General features: G+C 36.2%; 1 long non-coding RNA gene across 1 annotated transcript in view; it reads right to left on the bottom strand.

Annotated features, from left to right (window-relative positions):
• Positions 1-291: 291 nt before the first annotated feature.
• The window catches only part of LOC127697517 (uncharacterized), a 1,170,919-nt gene continuing 1,145,804 nt past the window's right edge, over positions 292-25,406 (bottom strand). Inside the window, exon 3 of the long non-coding RNA XR_007980477.1 lies at positions 292-311. This is a non-coding gene — a long non-coding RNA (uncharacterized LOC127697517). The remainder of the gene's footprint in view (positions 312-25,406) is intronic.

Here is a 25,406-nt window from a genome sequence, read left to right as displayed (position 1 = left end):
GCAAGATTAATATAGTAAAAATGGCCATCTTGCCAAAAGCAATGTACAGATTCAATGAAATCCCCATCAAATCCCCAACTCAATTCTTCATAGAGTTAGTAAGAACAATTCTCAAATACATCTGGAATAACAAAAAAAAACAGGATAACTAAAACTATCCTCAACAGTAAAACAAATTCTGGGGGCATCAATATCCCCGACCTCAAGCAGTACTACAGATCATTTGTGTTAAAAAACTGCATGTTATTTGTCCAGTGACAGGCAGGCAGATCACTGGAATAAAATTGAAGACCAGAAATGAACCCACACATCTATGGTCACTTGATCTTTGACAAAGGAGCTACAACCATCCAGTGGAAAAAAGATAGCCTTTTCAACAAATGGTGCTGGTTCAACTGGAGGTCAGCATGCAGAAGAATGCAAATTGACCCTTTCTTATCTCCTTGTACTAAGCTCAAGTCCAAGTGCATCAAGGACCTCCACATAAAGCCAGACACAATGAAACTAATAGAAAAGAAAGTGAGGAAGAGCCTTGAGTACATGGTCACAGGGAAAAATTTCCTGAACAGAACTTCAAAAGTTGCTCTAAGATCAAGAACTGATAAATGGGACCTCATAAAATTACAAAGTTTATGTAAGGCAAAGGACACTGTCAATAGGACAAAATGGCAGCCAACAAATTGGGAAAAGATTGTTACCAACCATTCCTCTTTCCCTTTGCTTCTATGAATGTGCTCCCCAGCTGCCTCCCCCATTCCTGCCTTACCGCATTAGAATTGCTTAAAATTGGAGTGTCAAGTCTCCACAGGACCAAGGGCCTTTCCTGACAGTGATGCCAGATAAGGCAATCGTCTACTCCATATGTAGCTGGAGCCATGGGTTCCTTCATGTGTGCTCTTTGATTTGTTGTTTAGTCCCTTGGAGATCTGTGTGGTTTGGTTAGTTGATATTGTTGTCTTTCCTATGGGATTACATAAAGTTGCCATAAAACAGTTTAGAACTGAAGGTACTAGAAAACCTTCTAGAGAAGAAAGGATGTATCCTGTATAAAAATATTTAAAACTCAGAAATAAACCATATTTCATATGCAAGCCTCCAATGTTTTAAATGTAATTTAGTGAATGCATAACTTTCTAAACCAGAATTGCTTTGCTCAAATTATGAGTATTAACAAATACATACATGTGTTATTAGAAACACTTATTCGTATATAAACAGGATCACAAACTTTATTAATTTCCCCAGAGAGATATTTCATGTCTATAAATCCAGTGCTCTAGGGGCCAATGATTGGAGTTAGTTTGCAAGCAGGGCAGAATGAAAGTTAATCTCAGAAAAGCTAAAGAGAAAAAAACATGAACTACTTTGTATTGCCACTATATTCTCTTTATATTTTCAAATTAAATTCGTACATATGACATTATTGATGATATAATAAAAGCTGTTATTTTAAAATATACCAAAGCTACTGATATAAAAGATATTAAGTATCAGTGTCTTAAATATCTTTCAGAAATCACAGTATCTTTGGAAATGAAAATATTCGCTTATTTTAGATATATTCTTTCTTTACATTTCAAATGTTATCCCCTCTCTTGGTTTCCCCTCTGAAAATTCCCTGTCCCTTCCTGCCACCACTTCCCCACTCACTAACCTACCAACTTCTGCTTCCCTGGTCAGGCATTCCCCTACACTGGGGTAAAGAAACTTCACAGTTACAAGGGCCTCTCCGAGTCTCATTGATGTCCATCAAGGTCATCCTCTGCTACCATGCAGCTAGAACCATAGGTCTCTCTAAGTGTACTCTTTGGTTTGGTGGTTATGTTTGGGAGCTCTGGAGACACTGGTTGGCACATTTCGTTGTTCTTCCAATGGGACTGCAAACCCCTTCAGATCCTTGGGTCCTTTCTCTAGCTCCTCCATTGGGGACCCTGTGCTCAGTTCAATGGTTGGCTGAATAGGACAAATCAACAACCAACAGATTGGGAAAATCTTTACCAATTCTACATATGATAGAGGATTCATATCCAATATATGCAAAGAACTCAAGAAGTTAGACTCCAGAGAACCAAATAACTCTATTAAAATGGAGTATAATGCTAAACAAAGAATTCTCAACTGAGGAATATGGAATGACTGAGAAGCACCTAATGAAATGTTCAACACTCTTAATCATCAGCAAAATGCAAATCAAAACAACCTTGAGATTACGCCTCATACCAGTCAGAATAACTAAGATCAAAAACTTGGATGACAGTAGATTCTGGCAATGATGTGAAGAAAGAGGAACACTCCTCCATTGCTGGTGGGAATACAAGCTGGTAAAACCACTCTGGAAATCAGATTGGCAATTCCTCAGAAAATTGGACTTACTACTAACAGAGGACACAGTTATACCACTCCTGGGCATATACTCAGAAGATGCTCTACCATGTAATAAGGACACATGCTCCACTATGATCACAGCAGCCTTATTTTTAATAGCCAGAAACTGGAAAGAACCCAGATGTTCCTCAGTGGGAATGGATAAAGAAATTGTGGTACATTTATATAATGGAGTACTATTCAGCTATTAAAAACAATGAATATGTGAAAATTTTAGGCAAATGGTAGGAATATTATTCTCAGTGGGGTAATCCTATCACAAAACCACACATGGTATGCACTCACTGATAAGTGCATATTAGCCCAGAAGCTAGGAATACCCAAGATATAATTCACAGACCACACGAAGCTCAAGAAGAAGGAAGACCAAAGTGTAGATACTTTGGTCCTTCGTAGAAGAGTTACAAAATACCAGTGGGAGCACATACAGAGAGAGTGTGTAGTAGAGACAGAAGGAAAGGCCATACAGCAATTGTCCCACCTGGGAATCAATCCCATATATGGTCACCAATCCCAGACACTCTTCTGGATGCCAGCAAGAGCTTGCCGACAGAAGCCTGATATAGCTGTCTCCTGAGAAGTCCTGCCATTGCCTGAAAACATTCTTAAATGTTTGAAAAATATTTAAAAAAACTTCAGGGACAAAATGGAAAAAAAGACACAGGAAAGGTGGTCCAGTGATCAGCTCAAATTATGATCTAGCTCAAGGGGAGCCTCCATGACGCTATTAGGCATGACGCTATTCCTAATGCCATGCTTTGCTTACAGACAAGAGCCTAGCATGGCTATTCTCTGAGAGGGCCAACAAACAGGTGATAGAGATAGATGCACATACTTACACCTTACCAATGGAATGAAATTGGGAACAACTGTGGATGAATTAAGAAAAAGGTGGAAGAAGCTGACGAGGAAGGAGACCCCATAGGAAGACCAGCAGTCTCAACTAACCTGGACATCTGAGTTCTCTCAGACACAGAGCAGCATACACTAGGCTCCCAATACATATACAGCAGAGGACTTCCTGGTCTGGCCTCAGTGAGAGAAGACAGGCCTAACCCTTGAGAGACTTAGACCTCAGGGAGTGGGGAAGCCTGGTGCTGGGGTTGGGAGCAACATATCCTCTTGGAGACAAGGGGAGGAGGAATGGGTTGAGGAAATGTGGAAGGGCAGACTGGGAGAGGAATAATGACTGGACTGTAAAAATATAAAAGTAATAAGGAAAAACAGTTTCATTTTAAATCTCATATGTAATTTTCCTTGTCACTAACAAATACAAATATAATAGACATTTGTACCTCAAAAATAACTAAATATTAAAATAAAATTAATAGAATATTACTTTTCTAATCTTAATTCAAACCAATGACTTAAATAATAAGAACTTCCATAAATAATTATTTCATTAAACATTTATTCTTTAGTATGATTCCTAATTACTTAAGATTTCTGTGTATTATAAAATTTTTACTCCTGACTGAATGGTAACATGCGTGATGTCACTATTTGAGGAATGCAACATATTAAGAAATCAGGCATAATAGTTTGCTCATCCAAGTTGTGGCTCAGTGGTAGAGAAAATGGAAAAGTCTCGTGAGGGTTGCAATTCACTCTAAATAAATATTACTATTTTGTGTCTATTTCCACACATATTTGGAATAAGTAGAATGGCATGCTACTCACCTGTACAGAATCAAGTACAAATTTACAGAAAAATGTTTATGCAATGCTATATTATACCTTGGGAATTTGCTTCATATTGTGTCTATTTATTTTGCTCTGTAATTACAGCCTAAATTCTCTGCTGTTCCTTATATTTTGATTAAAATTACATGCAAACAGTGGATCATTTAATGCTGATTAGCTGCATTTCAACAATTTAATCTATGTCATTAAAAAAGATATCTTAAAAAACATTTAACACCACTTTAAAATTTTCTGTTACTCGAAGATGTTGTAGTGGAAAAAGATAACTTTACAAAAAGCCATATTTATTTCACAATAAAGCATTATAGCCATAAAGCCTTGAAAAGATATACAATATTCAGAAAATTATGTCCATATGGCAAGTTGGTTGGTGACTCACAGCCCATAATATCACTCATTTTGCATGGCTAAGCAACTAGCCAAATGTGCAAATATAATTAGCTACAAGCCTCATCTGTGAAAGGGTGTCTTTAAAATGAATCTGGTTCATGGAGGATAGCAGGTTCATTAACTCTTTGGGACCCTTTGGGTGCCATTTAAAAGTCATTTGCTCCCTAATATAACTTTCATCCAACTCTAGTGGCTGCTCTTGGATACAAATTTTCTTGCAAGACACCTATGCAGCGGGTGGGGAAAAGGAAAGATTCTTTTATAGTGTGGGTCTACTCATCATCCTAGTTTCTATCATAAATAATTTTCTGTTTAATTTTTAGAAATATCTGCACCTAGGATGTGTATACATTAATTTATATCTATAAATCCATTGGCAGTGTTCTGTGCATTGTTAGAGTTAGGATAACACAAATTTGTCTTGACAGTATAGATCGCAGATATCCAGAAGCTATTAAGTCCTACTTATTTTTTGTTTGTTTGTTTGCAAAACAAATCTACATCCCTTGGATCTTTACACTTTATTTCTAAAATAGCTTGAACTCAAGCAAGAAATATATACTATACTGCTAGTAAATATGTGTTCTGCAGTTCTACAGAAACCAGAGTGGATGTGTTAGAGCATACTTGGTCAGTCAGATATGAAAAATTTGCTGTTTAAAAGCCAGAGAAAGTAATATAAAAGCTGCTTAAACACTTTTCATTGATAGTTTTTTTTTTGTTTTTCAGTAAGAAAAAGAGATTATTAGAAAAATGATAATGCTATACATTGTATCTCACAGTTTTATTTTGTTTTTAAAATATGCAAAAGCAAATTACATTTTATATGCTTGAACAAATTTTAGTTATATTTGAACCCTTTGTCTCTTGAACACATTTTGTAAATGTGTATTTTTATTATTTTTATTATTATATGTTCAAGTACATGTCTGTGAGAATTTGAACAAATACTGAAACCCAATATAACTAAGAAGATGTTATCAGACCCCAGACTGTTGAAGTTACTTTTATTTTGGATCCATATGGCATGCATGGGTTTTGGGAACTGAACTCAGATTGTATACCATGCCTGTACATCTTATTAACTTTTGAGCTCTCTTGTGAACCTGTCACTTGAAATTGAAATCTGTGACTTTTGACTTCTATATGTTTGTGAGTTTTAACTTTATTATTTCTTTTTTTTTCTTTTTTATTTGTATCATTTAGTTTTGTTCTACATTGGCCTCATGCACGTTTGACAAGCATTCTATTATTCAGATGATACCTTTACCATGCTATTATAAATCAAGTTATTTTAACTTTTATAGATTTATTTCATATGTATGAGTGTTTTGCATGTATGTGCATATCTTTACATCTGTATTTCTGTATATATATATATATATATATATATATATATATATATATATATATACACACACACACACACACACACACACACACACGAGTACTACTTATGTGCACTGTCTCCAGAGGTCAGAAGAGAGAAACGTGTCCTAAGAAATTACTGGTAATTGTTAGGTACCATATTAGTTCTGGGAACAAAATGTGAGTCTTCGTGAGAATGGCAAATCTCTTTAACTACTAATCCCTTTCCAAGTCCCTTGAAATTCATCAAACATGTGTTGTCTCTGCATTTCTCAGTGTTCTTTCCCCTAAAGATAGCATGAATAACTAACTGATTTTGTATGTATTGATTCCATGTATTTTTTTTTCTTCTTTTGTGTTTTAGAGAAATATCTCCAGCCAAGCATGTATTTTCAGGGTATTTTATGCCATATGATGTCAGTTTTAAAATTATGCTTGCTCTTTGGTATTAGTAACTATTAACAAACACTCTAGATATTTTCTTTGTTTACCTTTCAAATGTTATCCCCTTTCTGGTTTTCTGGTTTCTCCTCCAAAAACACCCTATCCCATTCCCCCCATTCCCCCTGCTCACCAACTTACCCACTCTTGCTTCCCTGTCCAAACATTCTATAAACACATTTCAGATCATGTACGGCTGTGCATGGAATGTCCAAGCCAAAAACTTTTGAGAGAAAATTTACTGGAAATAAAATAGCAACTACTTCAATATCATAAACCATGATCCAGACTCTATACTTATTCTGTTATGGGGTTATAATGTTGAAAATTCAGTAAGCAAGGTTCAAGTTGCTTAAAATACTTTAACACAGTGAAATTCTAATTACACTGTAATCAGAGAGACGGACCTCCAACTTAGTACTTTTTTCTTATATCTTTCTCATATATATGCTATTTCTGTTCTATCAGATATTCTTTTAAAATTGGTGTGTGTGTGTGTGTGTGTGTGTGTGTGTGTGCGTGTGTGTACACGTGCAGTACAAAATATATATGCATATATTGGAATTTGCATTGACAAAATTATCTCATTTAAAACATGTTATTCTCAGCTTTTTAAGGTGGGAGGGTAGTTGAACACATTGGTGTATGTACATTGGAAATTGTGTGCCTATGCTCTGAAAAAATTTAGCTATAAACTTCCATTTTGTTCTGATATTTTTGCTATTCTTTCTTTTACGGAATGCATTGTGAGGTTTTCTCTGACAGACACTGCAAAAGTAACACCTTTTTTAAAAATTTTTATTTATTTATTTATTTATTTATTGGTAGACTTCATTGTAGCGGCTTACTATCACATAAGCTCACCCTTTCTAGTTCTTTCTGAACTCTGGCTGGCTGGTCTAACTCAGCTGTTGTGGCTCATACTCCTCTCCATGATGACTGATTCAAACTGGCCTCTCTGGACTTTTCACTGAATTGTACTGCTTGAAAAACCTGCCTCCAAATTCCATGAACTGAACTGCACTGACTGCACAAAATAAAATGAACTGAACAGAACTGCACAAGCTCAACTGTGTTGAGCTGAACAGCACTGAATTGAACTGAACTCACTGAACTGTGCTCCCTGGACTGCCGTGCCCTTATTGTTTGGGATGAAAGATGTGTACTAAGGATATGCCAGAGGGATCAAAGTTGTCTTTATTCCAGTCAGGGTGGTCATATGGCTGGATTAAAATTCCTATACAAGACCCTGATTGTTCATAGCCTGGCACAGATATAGAGCAGGCAATATGTCTAGACTTCAATTCAATGTCAATAATTCACCAAATTGAACCCTTCTGAGCAATTTTTTTGATAGATCTTTTTCAGAAACTTCTATGTTTCTTCAATAGCTTCTTTTCTGTTTTACAGTAACACAAAAGACACAGGATGAATCTCTTTGTTCTGACAGAGTTGAATCTTTTATTCCTTTCTTTCACTTAAAAAATGTAGGTGAAATTTAAATAGAGGTCTAAGGAGAGTATATGTTTGAAACTCTTGAACTATTTACTTTTATTGTTACTTTTTTAACTATTCCCCTTTAAGTACCATACTGGCTAAAACACACACACACACACACACACACACACACACACACACACATACACAATCGATTTGCAGAAAGATGAGTTTACTCTGGAAACAGTTCATTTGAATTTTTTTCCATTGTTGACAAGTTTTTTCAAAGTAATAGAATATATATAAAATATAAGATACTTAAAATCAATGTTGTTTGGGGCTTCAGACATGGACCAGAAGCCATACCAGAAGTAATATCACTTGTTCTGGACTGTGACTATTGTTTAGGTCCCAGCAACTAAGTGAAGAGTAGCTGGCTTTTAACCAGAAACATGGTAACCTCAGCTCTGATATGAGCAGTACATGGGAATCATTGGACCTTATTGGCTTTCTGGCCTTGCCAAGGATTATCGGGTCCCAGATTCCAGGGAAGAAACTTGCCTCAATGTGTTAGGCTAAGAGTGCTACAGAATATATCTTTTATACTTTACTGATATCCACACCCATAGAGATTCTTCCATCCACATATGCATACACTTGGACAGGCACATAGATACAATAAATAAATAATAAATAATTAAATAAGTAAAAATTACATGTGTACATACATACATTCATACATATGTATATTAATACATAAGGCAAATATGTTTTTAAAATTGCTATGTTAAATTTCTCTCTTTCTTATTATTCGATATATTTTTTATTTACATTTCAAATGATTTCCCCTTTTCTGGCCCCCCCACTCCCCGAAAGTCCCATAGGCCTCCTTCCCTCCCCCTGTTCTCCCACCCACCCCTTCCCACTTCCCTGTTCTGGTTTTGCCCTATACTGCTACACTGAGTCTTTCCAGAACAAGGGGCCACTCCTCCGTTCTTCTTGTACCTCATTTGATGTATGGATTATGTTTTGGATAATCCAGTTTTCTAGGTTAATATCCACTTAGTAGTGAGTGCATACCATGATTGATCTTTTGAGACTGGGTTACCTCACTTAGTATGATATTCTCCAGCTCCATCCATTTGCCTAAGAATTTCATTAATTCATTGTTTCTAATGGCTGAATAGTACTCCATTGGGTATATATACCACATTTTTTTGCATCTATTCTTCTCTTGAGGGATACCTGGGTTCTTTCCAGCTTCTGGCTATTATAAATAGGGCTGCTATGAACATAGTGGAGCATGTATCCTTATTACATGCTGGGGAATCCTCTGGGTATATGCCCAAGAGTGGTATAGCAGGATCTTTCAGAAGTGACGTGCCCAGTTTTCTGAGGAACCGCCAGACTGATTTCCAGAGTGGTTATACCAATTTGCAACCCCACCAGCAGTGGAGGAGTGTTCCTCTTTCTCCACATTCTTGCCAACACCGGCTGTCTCCTAAATTTTTAATCTTAGCCATTCTGACTGTTGTAAGGTGAAATCTCAGGGTTGTTTTGATTTGCATTTCCCTGATGACTAATGAAGTTGAGCATTTCTTAAGATGCTTCTCCACCACCCGAAGTTCTTCAGGTGAAAATTCTTTGTTTAACTCTGTACCCCATTTTTAATAGGGTTATTTGGTTTTCTGGGGTTTAACTTCTTGAGTTCTTTTTATATATTGGATATTAGACCTCTATCTGATGTAGGGCTAATATCCAATATAATATCCAAAAATTGGATATTAGCTGTCTATCTGATGTAAATTTCTCTTTAAAAAGTGATATGCTAAGAAAGTGGGTAAAGGAGAAACTGTGTTATAAGACTATTCAAAATAGCTTTGTAAAATTAATCATGTTTTTTACCATTAATTAACCATTAATATATGGTTCTCCTGACTAACAATATTGATATATTTTAAAATATCGAACAGTATAGGTTTACATGAAGTTCATTATCTGCATGGCAGATTAGAGCAGTATTTTATGTGCAAAGGTGTACCTATCAAAAGATTACTGTAAGTAGCTGATCGAGCTGAATTAGCTTTCAGGAGATATTTTAAATAACATAATATTTTACTATTCTGACATGTATGCATTTCTTTCCATTTGATTTTGTGAAATCTTTCTCTTTTCTCAATTTCTCCCTTGTCACGACTTTAATATTTTTTCTTTCTTCATAACTTTTATCTATTTTCTTTGTTATCTTTATAACAAACTAACAAATTATTTTATTGTTGTAGCTTCATTAGAGATCCTGATTTTTGGCTGTGTTTTCCATTTCCATGAATTTTATTAAATTAATTTATTAAAACACATCTATGTTTGTGTGAAATTTAGAAATCATCTGATCTCTCCATGTGTACTCTTTGGTTAGTAGTTTAGTCCCTGGGAGCACTGGGGGGTGGGGCTAGTGGGTTGATGCTGTTTTTTCTATGTGGTTGGAAATCCTTTGAGCTCCTTTAGTTATTCCCCTATCTCCTACATTGGGGTCCCTATGCTCAGACCTATGGTTGGCCACATACATCCACATACATATAGATTAGGCTCAAGCAGAACCTCTTAGTGGACAGCTATATCAGCCTCCTGTCAGCCACTGTTTCTTGATATCAGCAATAGTGTCTTGGCTTGTGGTCTGCAGATGGGATGGAACCCTAGCTGGGGCAATCTCTGGGTTGCCTTTCAGTCAGTTTCTGCTCCACTCTTTTTTCCAGTGTTTCCTTTAGAAAGGAGAATTCTGGGTTAATATTTTTGAGATGGGTGGTGGCCCATCCCTCAAATGTGGGCTATTCCTATCCTCTGCATATGGTCTCTATAGGTTTTCTCTCTGTTTTGTTGGGTATTTTATCTAATGTCATCCCGTTGGGTCCTGGGAGCTTTTGCTTTCCTGCCATCTAGGACTTTCTTGTGGCTATTCCCAGTTCCCCATCCCCTGATGGTACAAACCTCTGTTAAATTTCCTGACCCACTATACTTCTCCCCTATCTCTTTCCATACTGATCCTGCCCCTTTTTCCCCTTTTCCTTCCTTTTTCCCTCCTAGGTCCTTACCTCCCTCCCTCCCTCTACTTCCCATGATTATTTTGTTTTCCCTTCTAAGAAGGACTGAAACATTCACACATTGGTCCTCCTTCTTATTGAGCTTCATATTGTCTGTAAGTTGTATTTTAGGTATTCCAAGCTTTTTTCCTCATATCAACTTATCTGTGAGTACAAACCATGTGTGTTCTTTTGTGACTGGATTACCTCACTCAGGATGATATTTACTAGTTCTATCTATTAGCTTGCAAATTTCTTGAAATCATTGTTATTAATGGCTAAGTAGTACTCAAGTGTGTAAATGTACCACATTTTCTGTATCCATTCCTCTGTTAAGTGATATCTGGATTTCAAATAAAATGAAAGTTATTTGTTTAGTCCAAAAGAAAAAAGAAAAAACTTCTATAACTGAACCTAATTTTATATGATCTTATTATCATACAAAGGTAAAATATATTTGATTCACAACTTACATGAGGTTCTTCCTCAACATAATGGAAGGAAAGGAGGTCCAATGACTGGTCCAACTTGGAATCTATAACAAGAAGAGGCTCCAAAGGCTGACACTATTATGATGCTGTGGCTTACTTACTGACAGGAGCCTAGAATGGCTGCCCTCCAAGAGGCCTAACAAGCAGCTGACTGAGACAGAAGCAGATATTTTTGTCCAACCAATGGACTAAAGTCGGGCTCTCTTGTGGTTGAATTAGTGAAAAGCTGGAAGAAGTTGAGGAGGAGGGTGACCCCATAGGAAGACCAGTAGTCTCAACAAACCTGAACTACTGAGATCTCTCAGACAATAAACTACCAACAAGGCAGCATACACTAGCTGGTTTGAGATCTCCAATGCATATAAAGCAGAGGACTGCTTAGTCTGACCTCATTGAGAGAAGATGCAACCCTTGAGAGACTTGAAGCCCCAAGGAATCAGGAGGCCTGACAGGGTATTGAAGGGTATGCCTGTCAAGGGGTCGGGACATCTTCTTGGAGACACGGCAGTAAGAATGAGATGATGAATTATCAGAGGGTAGAATGGGAGAGCAATAATTACTGGACTGTAAAAATAGATTACAGATGAAATTATAAAGAATTAAGAAAGAAGAAGTCATGTGATCCTAATTATGTTTTTTAAAACATCAAGTTTTTGTAGGGTATTTGAGATGAACATGATATGAGGAAGATATGGTATGAGATGATATAAAATAAGGAATGTTATGAGGTGACAAAAAACCAGAAGTGCACTTATCATAATAAAAATTCTGTTTCAAAAATGTAAATGTCTAATTGTGTACTATAAACTGAATATGTAACATTCCTCTCAAAATATTCATGGGTTCCCAGAGAGTGCTTATTAAAAAGCATTTGGCTATTGAAAAGCTAATGTGATATCAGGAGTTTTATACTAGTATCTCACAAGTCACACAAAATATACGCCTTTCAAAAGTAAATCACATCTAATAATTCTACCCCTCCCTTGATTCCTAAACAACATGAAGAATAGTGCATTTTCTAACCTAAAACTTCTTAAGTGAACAAGAATATTTACTGTTTCAGAATTACGAAATATATTTTGTTTATTTTTAAAACAGAAGATTAGCAACAGAATTTAATGTCAAACCTCTTTGGTCTGCTACCATTTGAAGTACTGTTTTGTATTCCATAAAACTGTAATCATGATTTGAGAATCTAAGTCAAAATTCATGTCTTATTTCAATAAATATAAAAGTATTTTTAATAATTCTGGAAATAAAATGTGTTTACTTTGAATGTAATCAACATCCTAATACAATTTTGGATCTATGTAAATGTAATGCAACATGTTTAATATATGCAATTTCTGCTGCCTCTGCAATTACATGCAACATATTATTTGTTGAGTCAATCATTAGTTCCTTTATAATTAAATAGAAAAATATTGCAGCATACAGCAGTGACTTAGATGAGATTACAAAAGCTTTAGTTATTGAGGAAGTTATATGTAGAAATTGCTCTTTCAAAATTGTTTCTATATCATAGACTTTGAAGTTAGAATTTTTGGTCTTAATGAAACAGAAATAGTGTACTGAAGAAGATAAAACAAAGAAATATTTCTAGTTTGACATAAAGATTATTACTAGTATCAGCCAAAATCTATTAGAATGAGAAGTAGAGTACAGAGATTATTAGGAACTTGTATAAATATAATAAAACTAAAATGATCTATCTGAATTAGATGCTTAAAAATAGACATGCCATTTTCTTCTAGTTTGAGCCAGTGTCCTGATTAGATCTTTGTCTCTACTCCACACACAGAGTCGTAACACCTAGAAGAAGCTAGACTCTCAGGTGCTCTAAAACACCCAGGATCACAGTATGTCAGGAGCTTGGTCACACCAGGATTTCAGGATCCCAGTGGGAGCTTGACTCAAAGGATCTCTGACACACCCAACATCTCAGGAACACAGGACCACTGAGATAGCTGTACTCTGAGGAGTTCTAACACAACCAGGAACATAGGAGGGACAGACTCTAGTCAGAGACAGTGTGGACAGATAGCACTAGAGATGACCAGTTGACAAGAGGCAACTACAAGAACATAACCAACAGAAACTAAGGTTACTTGACAGCATTAGAACACGGTTCTCCAACTACAGCAAATTCTGGATATCACATCTTACAAGAAAAGCAAGATTCTGATTAAAAATCACTTCTCATGATGATGATAGAGGACTTTAAGAAGGACATAAATAAGTCCCTTAAAGAAATACAGGGGAACAAAGGTTAATGGGTAGAAGCACTTAAAGAGGAAACACAAAATCCCTTAAAGAATTACAGGAAAACACACACACACACATACACACACACACACACACAAATGAAGAGAAGGAATTGTAGAAAGCCATCCAGGATCTAAAAATGGAAATAGAAACAATAAAGAAACCAGAAAGGGAGACAAACCTGGAGATATAAAAATCTAGAAAAAAGAACAGGAGTCATACAGGCAAGCATCAACAACAGAATACAAGAGAGAGAAGAGTGAATCTCAGGTGCAGAAGATATCATAGAAAACATTGACTCAAACATCAAAGAAAATACAAAATGCAAAGAACTTCTAACCCAAAACATCCATGAAATCCATCAAACAATGAGTAGACCAAACCTAAACATAATAGGAATAGAAGAGAGTCAAGAGTCCAAAGTGAAAGGGCCAGTAAATATCCTCAACAAAAGTATAGAAAAAAACTTCCCTAACCTGAAGAAAGAGATGCCCATGAACATACAATAAGCCAATAGAACTCCAAATAGACTGAACCAGAAAATAAATTCCTCCCATCACATAATAATCAAAACAGCAAGTGGGAAAAACAAAGAAAGAATAATAAAAACAGTAAGGGGAAACTTTCAAGTACCATATAAACGCAGACCTATCAGAATTGCACTAGGCTTCTCACTAGAGGCTATGAAAGCCAGAAGAACCAGGGCAGATCTTACACAGACCCTAAGGGAAGACAAATGCCAGCTCAGACTACTATACCCAGTAAAAATCTCAATTATCATAAATGGAGAATCCAAGATATTTATAACAAAATGAAATTTACACACTATCTTTTCATAAATCCAGCCCTACAAAAGATGATAGGTGAAACCTCTAACAAAAAGAAGGAAACTATACCCTAGTAAAAGCAAGAAAGTAATCTTTCAGCAAACCAAAAAGAAGGTAGCCACACAAAGTTCCAACTCTAACAATAAAAATAACAGGAAGAAACAATCACATATTTTCAATACCTCTTAACATCACTGGTCCCCAATAAAAAGAGATAGACTAACAGACTAGATATGTAACCAGGACCCAGCATATTGTTATATACAGGAAATGCATCTCAGTGACAAAGACAGACCCTACCACAGAGTAAAAGGTTGGAAAAATATTTTCCATGCAAATGATCCCAATAAATATGCTGGAGTAGCCCTTCTAATATCAAATAAAATTGATGTTCAAATAAAATTTATCAAAAAAGATAAGGGAGGAAACTTCATACTAGTCAAAGGAAATATCTACCAATATAATCTCTCAATTCTGAACATCTATGCTCCAAATGCAAGGGCACCCACATTCATTAAAGTAATTAAAGTTCAAAGCATATATTGCACCTCACATAAAAATAGTGGGAGACTTCAATACCTCACTCTTAGCAATGGACATATCCTAGAAACAGAGATTAAACAGATACATATTGAAACTAACAGAAGCTATGAATCAAATGGGCTGAACAGATATCTATTGAGCATTTCATCCTAAAACAAAAGAATACACCTTTTCCTCAGTACTTCATGGTACATTTTCCAAAATTGACCAAATAATTGGTCGCAAATCAGGCCTCAACAGAAACCAGAAGATTGAGATAGTCCAATGCATCCTATCAGATCACCACTAACTAAGTCTGGTCTTTAATAAGAACAACAAAAACCAACAATCAAAAAAGGAAAGTCCAGACTAACCAGAGGGCACAGAGACAATATCCAAATCAACAAAATCAGAAATGAGAAGGGAGATATAAGAACAGAAACTGAGGAAATTCAAAAATTCATCAAATCCTACTACAAAAGCCTATACTCAACACAACAGGAAAATCTGGAAGAAATGGTTATTTTCTAGAAAGATACTAAATACTGAAGTTAAATCAGTATCAGATAAACCATCTAAATTGACCCATAACCCCTAAAGAGATAGTCATTAAAAGTCTCCTAATCAAAAAAAAAAAAAAAGAATTTTATCAGACCTTCAAAGAAGACCTAAAACTTATACTCTTCAAACTATTCCGCAAAAAGGAAACAGAAGGAACACTAACAAATTTGTTTTATGAAGCCACAATAATGCTGATACCAAAACCACACAAAGATCCAATAAAGAAAGAGAACTTCAGATAAATTTCCCTTATGCATATTGTTACAAAATTCCCCAGAGCTCTCAGTGGCTAAGCCATCAACCAAGGGGTACACATGACTCTAGTTGCTCTTGTAGCAGAGGATTACCTTGTTAGGGATCAATGGAAGGAGAGGTCCTTTGTCCTATGAAGGCTCAATAGCTACCCTATGTAGGGGCATGGAGGATGGGGAGGTAAGTGTGGGGTAGTTAGAGGAACATCCTCATAGAATAGCGACTGACCAAGATGTGGAGAACCTGAGAAAAGGGATAACATTTGAAATATAAATAAAGAATATATCCAATAAAAAAAGAAAATATACTCAATAAAATTCTTGCAAACAAAATCCAAGAACACATCAGTATTATCATTAACCACAATCAAATTGGCATTGTCCCAGGGATGCAGAGTTCAATGTATGGAAATCCATTAATGTAATACATTATATAAATAAACTCAAAGGAAAAAAAAAACATGGTCATTTCATTAGCTCCTGAAAAAGAATTTGACAAAATTCGACATCCCTTCATGTTAAAAGTCTTGGAAAGATCAGGAATTCAAGGCCCATACCTAAACATAGTAAAAGTAATATATGGCAAACAAGTAGCCAATATCAAATTCAATGGAGAGAAACCTGAAGCAATCCTACTAAAATCAGGCTCTAGAAAATGCTGATGACTTTATTCAATACAATACTTGAAGTTCTGGCTAAAGCAATTAGACAACAGAAGGTGGTCAAAGGGATACAAATTGGAAAGGAAGAAACCAAGCTATCACTATTTGCAGGTTATATGATAGTATACTTAAATAACGCCAAAAAATCCACTAGAGAACTCCAACACCTGTTTAAAAAAACTTGTAATTAGGACACATGTTCCACTGTGTTCATAACAACCTTATTGTAATAGCCAGAAGCTGGAAAGAACCAAGAATTCCTTCAACAGAGGAATGGATACAGAAAATGCATAAATTTATTTATAGAGTGGAGTACTACGCAGCTATTAAAATGCATTTATGAAATCTTAGGTAAATGGATGGAACCAGAGAATATTCCGAGTGAGGTAACCAAATCATAAAAGAACACTCAAGGCATGCACTCACTGATAAGCAAGTATTTGTCCAGAAACTCAGATTACCTAAGATACAATTCAGAGACCACATGAAGGTCAAGACGAAGGACAATCAAAGTGTGTGTCTTAGGTATGTCTTAGAAAGTGGAACAAAATACTCATGGGAGCAAATATGGAGACAAAATGTGGAGCAGAGACTGAAGGACAGGCTAACCAGAGACTGTGCCACATGGGGATACATCTCATATACAGCCACCAAAACCAGACACTATTGTGGTTGCCAAGAAGTACATGTTGACAGGAGCCTGATATAACTGTCTCTTGAGAGCCTCTGCTAGAACATGACAAATACAGAGACCGATGCTGGGAGCCACCCATTAGACTGAGCATGTGATCCCCAATAGAGGAGTTAGAGAATGGACAGGAGCTAAAAGGGTTTTCAATTCAGAGGAAATACAAAAATATCAACCAACCAGACCCCCCCCCCCCTCTGCAGAGCTTGCAGGGACTAAACCACCAACCAAGTAGTTCACATGGAGGGACCCATGGCTCCAGCTGCATATGTAGAAGAAGATGGCCTTCTCAGGCATCAATGGGAGGATAGGCCCTTTGTCCTATGAGGATTGATGCCCCAATGTACAGGAATGCGGGGGGGGGGAGATTAAGTGGGTGGATGGGTGGGTGGAGGAACACTCTCAAAGAAGCAGGGGTAGGGGGAATGGAATAGGGGCTTTGTAGTGTGGAAAACCTGGAAAGGGGATAATATTTGAAACGCTTATAAAGAAAATATCTAATAAAAAATAGACATCTCTAATCTTTAGCTCAAAGTAAATTCAGCTAGATAACAATGATGTTATTGAGCTCTTAAGCAGGTCATTGCATTCATAAGTTCACATATTCTGTGAAATGTATTGCTGTGTTCTCTCCTGTTTGTAGATTATATTCTTAAGAAAATATAATGGCATTAGAAGATAGTACATTTGGACATAAATTAGATGAAAAGTTGAATGGTTATGGGTTAAAGTAGTGTCTTTATAAAAGATATGTGAAAGAACCTTTAATTTGGGTGTATTTTTCATTGAGACGGTATCTGCCTACAATCTGGAAGAGGGTTCTCCCCAGAGACTCATCATGGTAGGTATCTGAATGTTGAGAAGAAAAAGATATGTATTTTGTTATAAATCATCAAATCTACAATGTTTTATTACAAACCATCCAGTGTTTAATATATTCCCTGCCATCTGTAATGTTTTCTTAAGGTAACCTCACTTATAATATTTTGTTGTTTGATATACCCTATCTTTGTTAAGAAACACTCCTATTTAGTGAATTGTTATAATCAATACCATCCTCAGTGTATTATGATCCCATGTACAGTGTCATTTATAAACCATTATATATGTAGTTTTTTGTGTTAATGTGTAAAACTTTGACAATCACTTTCTGACTAAAATACATCATCAATTCATATAACCGTTAATTATAAGAAAACACATTGAAGGTCAGAAGTGAACCCACACACCTATGGTCACTTGATTTTCGACAAAGGAGCTAAAACCATCCAGTGGGAAAAGATAGCCTTTTCAACAAATGGTGCTGATTCAATTGGAGGTCAGCATGCAGAAGAATGCAAATCGATCCATTCTTATCTCTTTGGACTAAGCTCAACTTCAACTGGATCAAGAACCTCCACATAAAACCAGACACACTGCAACTAATAGAAAAGAAACTGGGGAAGAATATTGAGCAGATGGGCAAAGGGGAAATTTTTCTGAACATAAGACCAATAGCTTATGCTCCAAGATCAAGAATTGACAAATGGGACCTCACAAAATTACAAAGTTTCTGAAAGGCAAAGGACACTGTCAATTAGACAAAACAGCAACCAAGAAATTTGGAAAAGATCTCCAATCCTACATCCAACAGAGGGCTAATATCCAATATATAAAAAGAACTCAAGAAGTTAGACTCCAGAGAGCCAAACAACCTTATTACAAAATGTGGTACAGAGCTAAACAAAGAATTTTCACCTGAAGAATTTTGAATGTCTGAGAAGCATCTTGTTTTTGCTTGTTTGTTTGTTTGTTTGTTTTTGGTTTTTTTGAGACAGGGTTTCTCTGTGTAGCCCTGGCTGTCCTGGAACTCACTTTGTAGACCAGGCTGGCCTTGAACTCAGTAATCCACCTACCTCTGCCTCCCAAGTGCTGGGATTAAAGGCATGTGCCACCAACACCTGGTTTTGTTGTTGTTGTTGTTCTTTTTGTTGTTGTTGTTCATTTGTTTCTGTTGTTGTTGTTGTTGTTGTTGTTGTTGTTGTTGGGTTTTTGTTTTGTTTTGTTTTGTTTGGTGGCTGAGAAGCATCTTAAGAAATGTTCGACACCATTAGTCATTAGGGAAATGCAAATCAAAACAGCCCTGAGATTTCACCTCACAGCAGTCAGAATTGCTAAGATTAAAAACTCAGGAGACAGGAGGTGTTGGCAAGGATGTGGAGTAAGAGGAACCCTCCTCCACTGCTGGTAGGATTGCAAGCTGGTACAACCACTCTGGAAATTAGTCTGTGGTTCCTCAGAAATCTGGGCATGACACTTCCGGAGGATCCTGCTATACCACTCCTGGCCATATACACAGAGGATTCCTAGTCATGCAATAAGGATACATGCTCCACTATGTTCATAGCAGCCTTATTTATAATAGGCAGAAGCTGGAAAGAACCCAGATGTCCCTCAGTGGAAGAATGGACACAGAAAATGTGGTATATTTACACAATGGAATTCTACACAGCAATGAAAAACAATGAATTCATGAAAATCATAGAGAGATGGTTAGAACTGGAAAACATCATCGCAAGTGAGGTAAACCAATCACAAAAGAAGACACATGAAATGCAGTCACTGATAAGTAGATATTAGCCCAGAAGCTCTGAATACCCAAGACACAATTCACATATCAAATGATTCCCAAGAAGAAGGAAGGAGAGGGTCCTGGTCTTATAAATGCTTGCTGCAAGAATGTAGGGGATTACAGGTTAGAGAAGTGGGAGGTGTTGACTGGGGAATGGGCAGAAGGAAGAGGGCTTATTGGACTTATTGAGAGGGGCGAACCAGGAAAGGGGAAATCATTTGGAATGTAAACAAAGAATATGGAAAATTTTAAAAAATCAGTAAAGAAAAAGAAAACACAGAGTGAAAAACAGTATGAAAATTGGTAATTCTAGCTATATATGAATGGAAATAGCCTAAGCAGAATTGAGGCAGATCAGTAAAGATAGTGAAAAGCTCAATGAAATAATATTAATATACACACTGTTTATTTCTTGTAAGATATTGTCAAATTTGAAGAAAGCTCAGAATTCAATGTAAAAGGGCTTAAAAACAGTAGTGCCTATAATCAGTTGGGTGATAGATTATAACTTGTAAAATAGTACCAGAAGGTCAAACAAAACACTGATAGTGATTTTAATATTTACTAATTCATTTTTGAAGACTTTATCAAGAATTGGTCAGATTTAGAAAAGTAATAGCATTTGAAATCATTGCTGATAAAGAATTCAGCTTATAAAACACTGCAATCCATACATAGAAGAGATCATTCCTTTGTAATCCTAAGAAGTAGCATGCTGAAACTGTATGGTAAATTGGCAGGGGTGATTAAACTATTTTAAGGATTCATCCATATTCTTATGCCAAAGTTTCTACATTAGTTGGGTAGCTGTTTATACTTTTACTGTCGCTAAAGGTGTCAAAGAAGAAAAAGTAAAATTATGCCCCTATTTGAGGCTTGATTTGTGTTTGTATGTATACACACACACACACACACACACACACACACACACACACACATATATGTGTGTGTGTGTCTATATATATATATATATATATATATAAACATATATGTATATAATTTTCATGTATTTATATGCCTGAACATTTTCAAAATCATATTATTTTTAATTTGCTAGAAATTAAAGAGGAAAGATTGGGTGATTTGTATGATGAAATAAATGAATAATGAGCAATAAATTTATTACTCTATTACCATGACTGCTCTGGCAAGGAATCACATAAAAAAGCCCTAAATCTGTGTAATCTGGGTGGAATGCATACACACACTTTATATATACCATTATACACCTTTAAAGTAAAGTTAGTTTGGAGAAGGAAGCAGCTATGTTAGAAGTCCTGGAAATTGATGGTAATTGAGGTTCAAAGTAATGAATGAGATAAGGATTGGACAGAATAAGAGATATTATACAACCAAGTCTCATGATAACAACACAGGAAAGAGATGAGATTTAAAAGAGGAGAGAGAGAGAGAGAGAGAGAGAGAGAGAGAGAGAGAGAGAGAGAGAGAGAGAGAGAGAGTAGTTTTATCTGAATAGTTTTACAAAGACAGGTTGAAGAGATTGTCAGACTTAGTTTGCAGCCAAGCAGTAAAATTAGATATGAAACCAAAAGAAGCCAATTTGAATCAGTCAGCTTGGGGAGGAGTTTGAGATAGAACAGCTGTTTTGAACCAGCTAGTCAGAGTTCAGAAAGAGCTAAAATGTATAAGTATTTTCTTTTTTTTATTGACATATTTTATTTACATTTCAAATGATTTCCCCTTTTCTGGGTCCCCACTCCCCTCAAGTCCCATAAGCCCTCTTCCGTCCCCCTGTTCTTCCATCCACCCCTTCCCATTTCCCTGTTCTGGAATTCCCCTATACTCTTGCATTGAGTCTTTCCAGAACCAGGGGCCACTCCTCCATTCTTTTTGGACATCATTTAATTTGCGGATTATGTCCTGGGTATTCAAAGTTTCTAGGCTAATATCCATTTATCAGTGAGTGCATACCATGATTGATCTTTTGAGACTGGGTTACCTCACTTAGTGTTCTCCAGCTCCATCCATTTGTCTAAGAATTTCATGAATTCATTGTTTCTAATGGCTGAATAGTACTCCATTGTGTAAAAATACCACATTTTTTGTATCCATTCCTCCGTTGAAGGACACCTAGGTTCTTTCCAGCTTCTGGCTACTACAAATAGGGATGCTATGAGAGCAATAGTGATAAAAACTGCATGGTATTGGTACAATATCAGGCAAGCAGATCAATGGAATAGGATTGAAGACCCAGAAATGAACCAACACACCTATGGTCACTTGGTCTTCGACAAAGGAGCTGAAAGCATCCAGTGGAAAAAAGATAGTCTTTTTAACAAATGGTGCTGGTTCAATTGGAGGTCAGCATGCAGAAGAATGCACATCGATCCATTCTTATCTCCTTGTACCAAGCTCAACTCCAAATGGATCAAGGACCTCCACATAAAACCTGACACACTGAAACTAATCGAAAAGAAACTGGGGAAGACCCTGGAGGACATGGGCACAGGGGAAAAGTTCCTGAATAGAACACCAATAGCTTATGCTCTAAGATCAAGAATTGACAAATGGGACCTCATAAAACTACAAAGTTTCTGTAAGGCAAAGTATTTTCAAAAGTAAGTCTCAGAGGTTGAAAATATCATAGGTCTAGACTGGATTGTACAAAGTCTAGAAGATTCCAGGTCTAGGCCTAGGTTACCAGAGAGAGAAAATGAGCCTCTAAGGCAATTGCCTTAAGCAATTAAAATTTACTTTTTTTTTTAATTTTCTATATTCTTTGTTTACATTCCGAACACTTTTCCCTTTCCCGGTTCCCCCCTCCCCATTGGTCTCATAAACCCTCTTCCCTGTAAATCTGGCACCCAATATGATTGGAAAAGAAAAAAATCTCAGCAGTATTACAGAAAGCAGAGGACAGCTGACAGAAACGTGGCTGGAGAATGAGTGGAGAGAAGAAAGTTTATTGGACTTATGGGGAGGGGGGAACTGGGAAAAGGGAAATCATTTGGAATGTAAACAAAGAATTTAGAAAATAAAAATTAAAAAAAAAAAAGAAACGCAGCTGAGGACTGGTGACATCTGACAGAAAATGGTAGAGAAGTAATTCACTTGGGATCATGTCTAGAGAAAGCATGAGTTCTTTAAGTTTGGTTAGATGCCCAGACAGACCTAGAGACTTGGAATCAACATGATCCTTTATCCCAATGCTAGTAGTCTCTGAGACAGTGGTTTACACTAAGCCACCTCAAAAGACAATTTTAGTAATATAGACAGATTGTTTTTTGCATTAAAAAATGGGAAATTCCATGTTAGATTCCTTAAGTCCAAGGGTAGGATTTGGGATTGGACCTTTATTTTCAAAAGCCATTGCAGTACTTATTACAATTATGATTAATGGAGTAAAACTTTTCCTATTTTCAATTGGTATCTTTACATGCTTCTTCTCCAAAAAAAGTTGTACAACATTAAAAAGTAACTTTGATCATACAAAGACTTGTGAGACAAAAAAAGAGGAAGTTAGAGAACAGTAAGTTCTGAATTATGAACCCATAATACCTAACAGAGTATTAGCCCATTGAACCTATAGTACCAACTCTTAATAAAATTGAGGAAAGGTGACCATCCTCACTAACATCCAAGTTACCCAGAAGCAAATGCCAGAAAATGGTAAAAATTCACAAAATAAATGACTAGTTTGGAATCCTGTTATAATACAAGACCTCAAACATTTTAAATAATCAATAGTTACTGATGGGATGCACTCATTCTTTATGAGACAGATGTTAAACACCTGTGTCACCCAAAACAGGATAATCCCCCAGGACTGGAAAGAACTAGTAGCAGTTGTACTTGAATCCCTTCTTCATTACAATGGTCTACATGGAGGCAAAAAAGCATCTGCTGATATGGAAAATATGATCGGTATAAGAGTGTTAATATCACAGAAGGCCAATTGTTAGGTGAAAGTCAGTTTGCTAATTTAAGACAGCAGATGCAACTTGATTACTCTATTACTATACAGGGTTCTTCAGTAGCATTAAGAGTGTAGGGTAAAGTAGGAGAACAAGAAAAAAGATCTATGTTATTCACAAAGTTTTTGTAAAGGCCCAGAAATTTTACTTACTTCTTACATAGATTAACATCCATTATAGACAGGGCAATATTAGATCCTAATGAGAGACAGGTATTAATTAGAACTTTAGCTCTTAAATTGCAAATAAAGTGCATAAAAATGTTCTTATACCTTTAAAAGCTCAAGCGACACCCACAGATGAATAGGTTACAATTACTGCTGATGTTGACTGTAATGACTATCTAATTGGACAAGCAATGGGCAATAATCCTTCATATCAAAATGTCCTTGTGAGAGCTGATATCATTTGAAAAGGGACTGTAGACAAGGCATTTCTAGAGACTTCTCTAGATCTCAGCCTTGCAGGATGTGTAGATCATGTGATAAGGGGACAGGCATTGGACTAATGAATGCACATCAGCAAGAAATATTCCAAATAATCCCTTACCAATGACAATAAGAACAGCTAATGCTCCACATTGTCCTGTGTTACTAAGATTTGATGTTCTATTAAATTAAATGAATTTCCAAATAATGGCATATTTTTCATGATGTACTCTTGTCTTTAGATACTTGATTTCAGAATGCATTTTTCCGTTCTGAAGAAGTGATACCTTCTCCAAAAATTGACAATATAGTGGCCACAAAACAAGCCTCAACAAATGCAACAAGATTGAAATACTCCCATGCATTCTATCAGATCACCACAGACTAAGGCTAGTCTACAATAATAACAAAAACAACAGAAAACTTCAAATGCATATGGAAACTGACCAACTCTCTATTCAATGATAACATGGAATTTACCTCACATGCCTTACCATCTCCCTGTCCCACTTTCCCAGCATAGCATCTTCTAGTTCCTCCCCAGAATTTCCCACTGCAGAACCTCCCTGTCCCAGTGCCTCATCTTGTTGTCTAAATTTACTGTCTCCCTGTCTCACCACACCATCTCTCTATCCCACCATGATGTCTCACCACCCAATTTTTGTACAAGCCCTGTACATGATTCGATGTCCAAGGCAAATTTAATTCAAATTATAATTTTACACATGTAGATAGCAAGTGACAAATACAGTTTTATGCATATCCCTGACCTTTATTGCAGATGATGTTGGGTCTTGAAAATAATTTCATACTTTTCAATTATTTTAATGATTTCTGGAGCAGAAGGAGAAAGTCATTTCTCTTAAGTACATTGTTTTATGCCTCATGAATTATTATTAAGTCACTATTTTAGTTAATGATAACAGTCAGATTTTGTGACCCTTTGTAAATTCCAGTTTGTTACTAAACTTCTTTGGAGTTATTTCTAAAACCCTGTGTGTATTTTCATCATGCATGTACTTATCAGTATTTAATTGAATCCTGGTGGATTTATCAGTTGAAATATATATTTCTTCACCTGAACAGCGGTCTTTTATCTGATCTTTCACTGCAGAGTCTTTAATTCTGTCTAGATAGTTATCTCTGTGTCCTCAAGTAAGGAATATTTTCTGGCTATACTTGAGTTCCTGTTGACTGAATCCTAAGTTATAGCCCAGAAAGCATCATGCCATAGACTGGATAAATTACAGGATTTATATTCTTTGCTGTTTATCAGCACTACTATCCTTCAAGGCTGATGCCTATTGTCCTAAGAGCAACTCATTCATATATTTCCATTAGTAATTAGGGGATTCAGACAAGA

Source organism: Apodemus sylvaticus, chromosome 12 (assembly GCF_947179515.1).
Source record: "Apodemus sylvaticus chromosome 12, mApoSyl1.1, whole genome shotgun sequence".
Classification (NCBI taxonomy): Eukaryota; Metazoa; Chordata; class Mammalia; order Rodentia; family Muridae; genus Apodemus; species Apodemus sylvaticus.
This window is presented reverse-complemented; position numbering and strand designations above follow the sequence as displayed.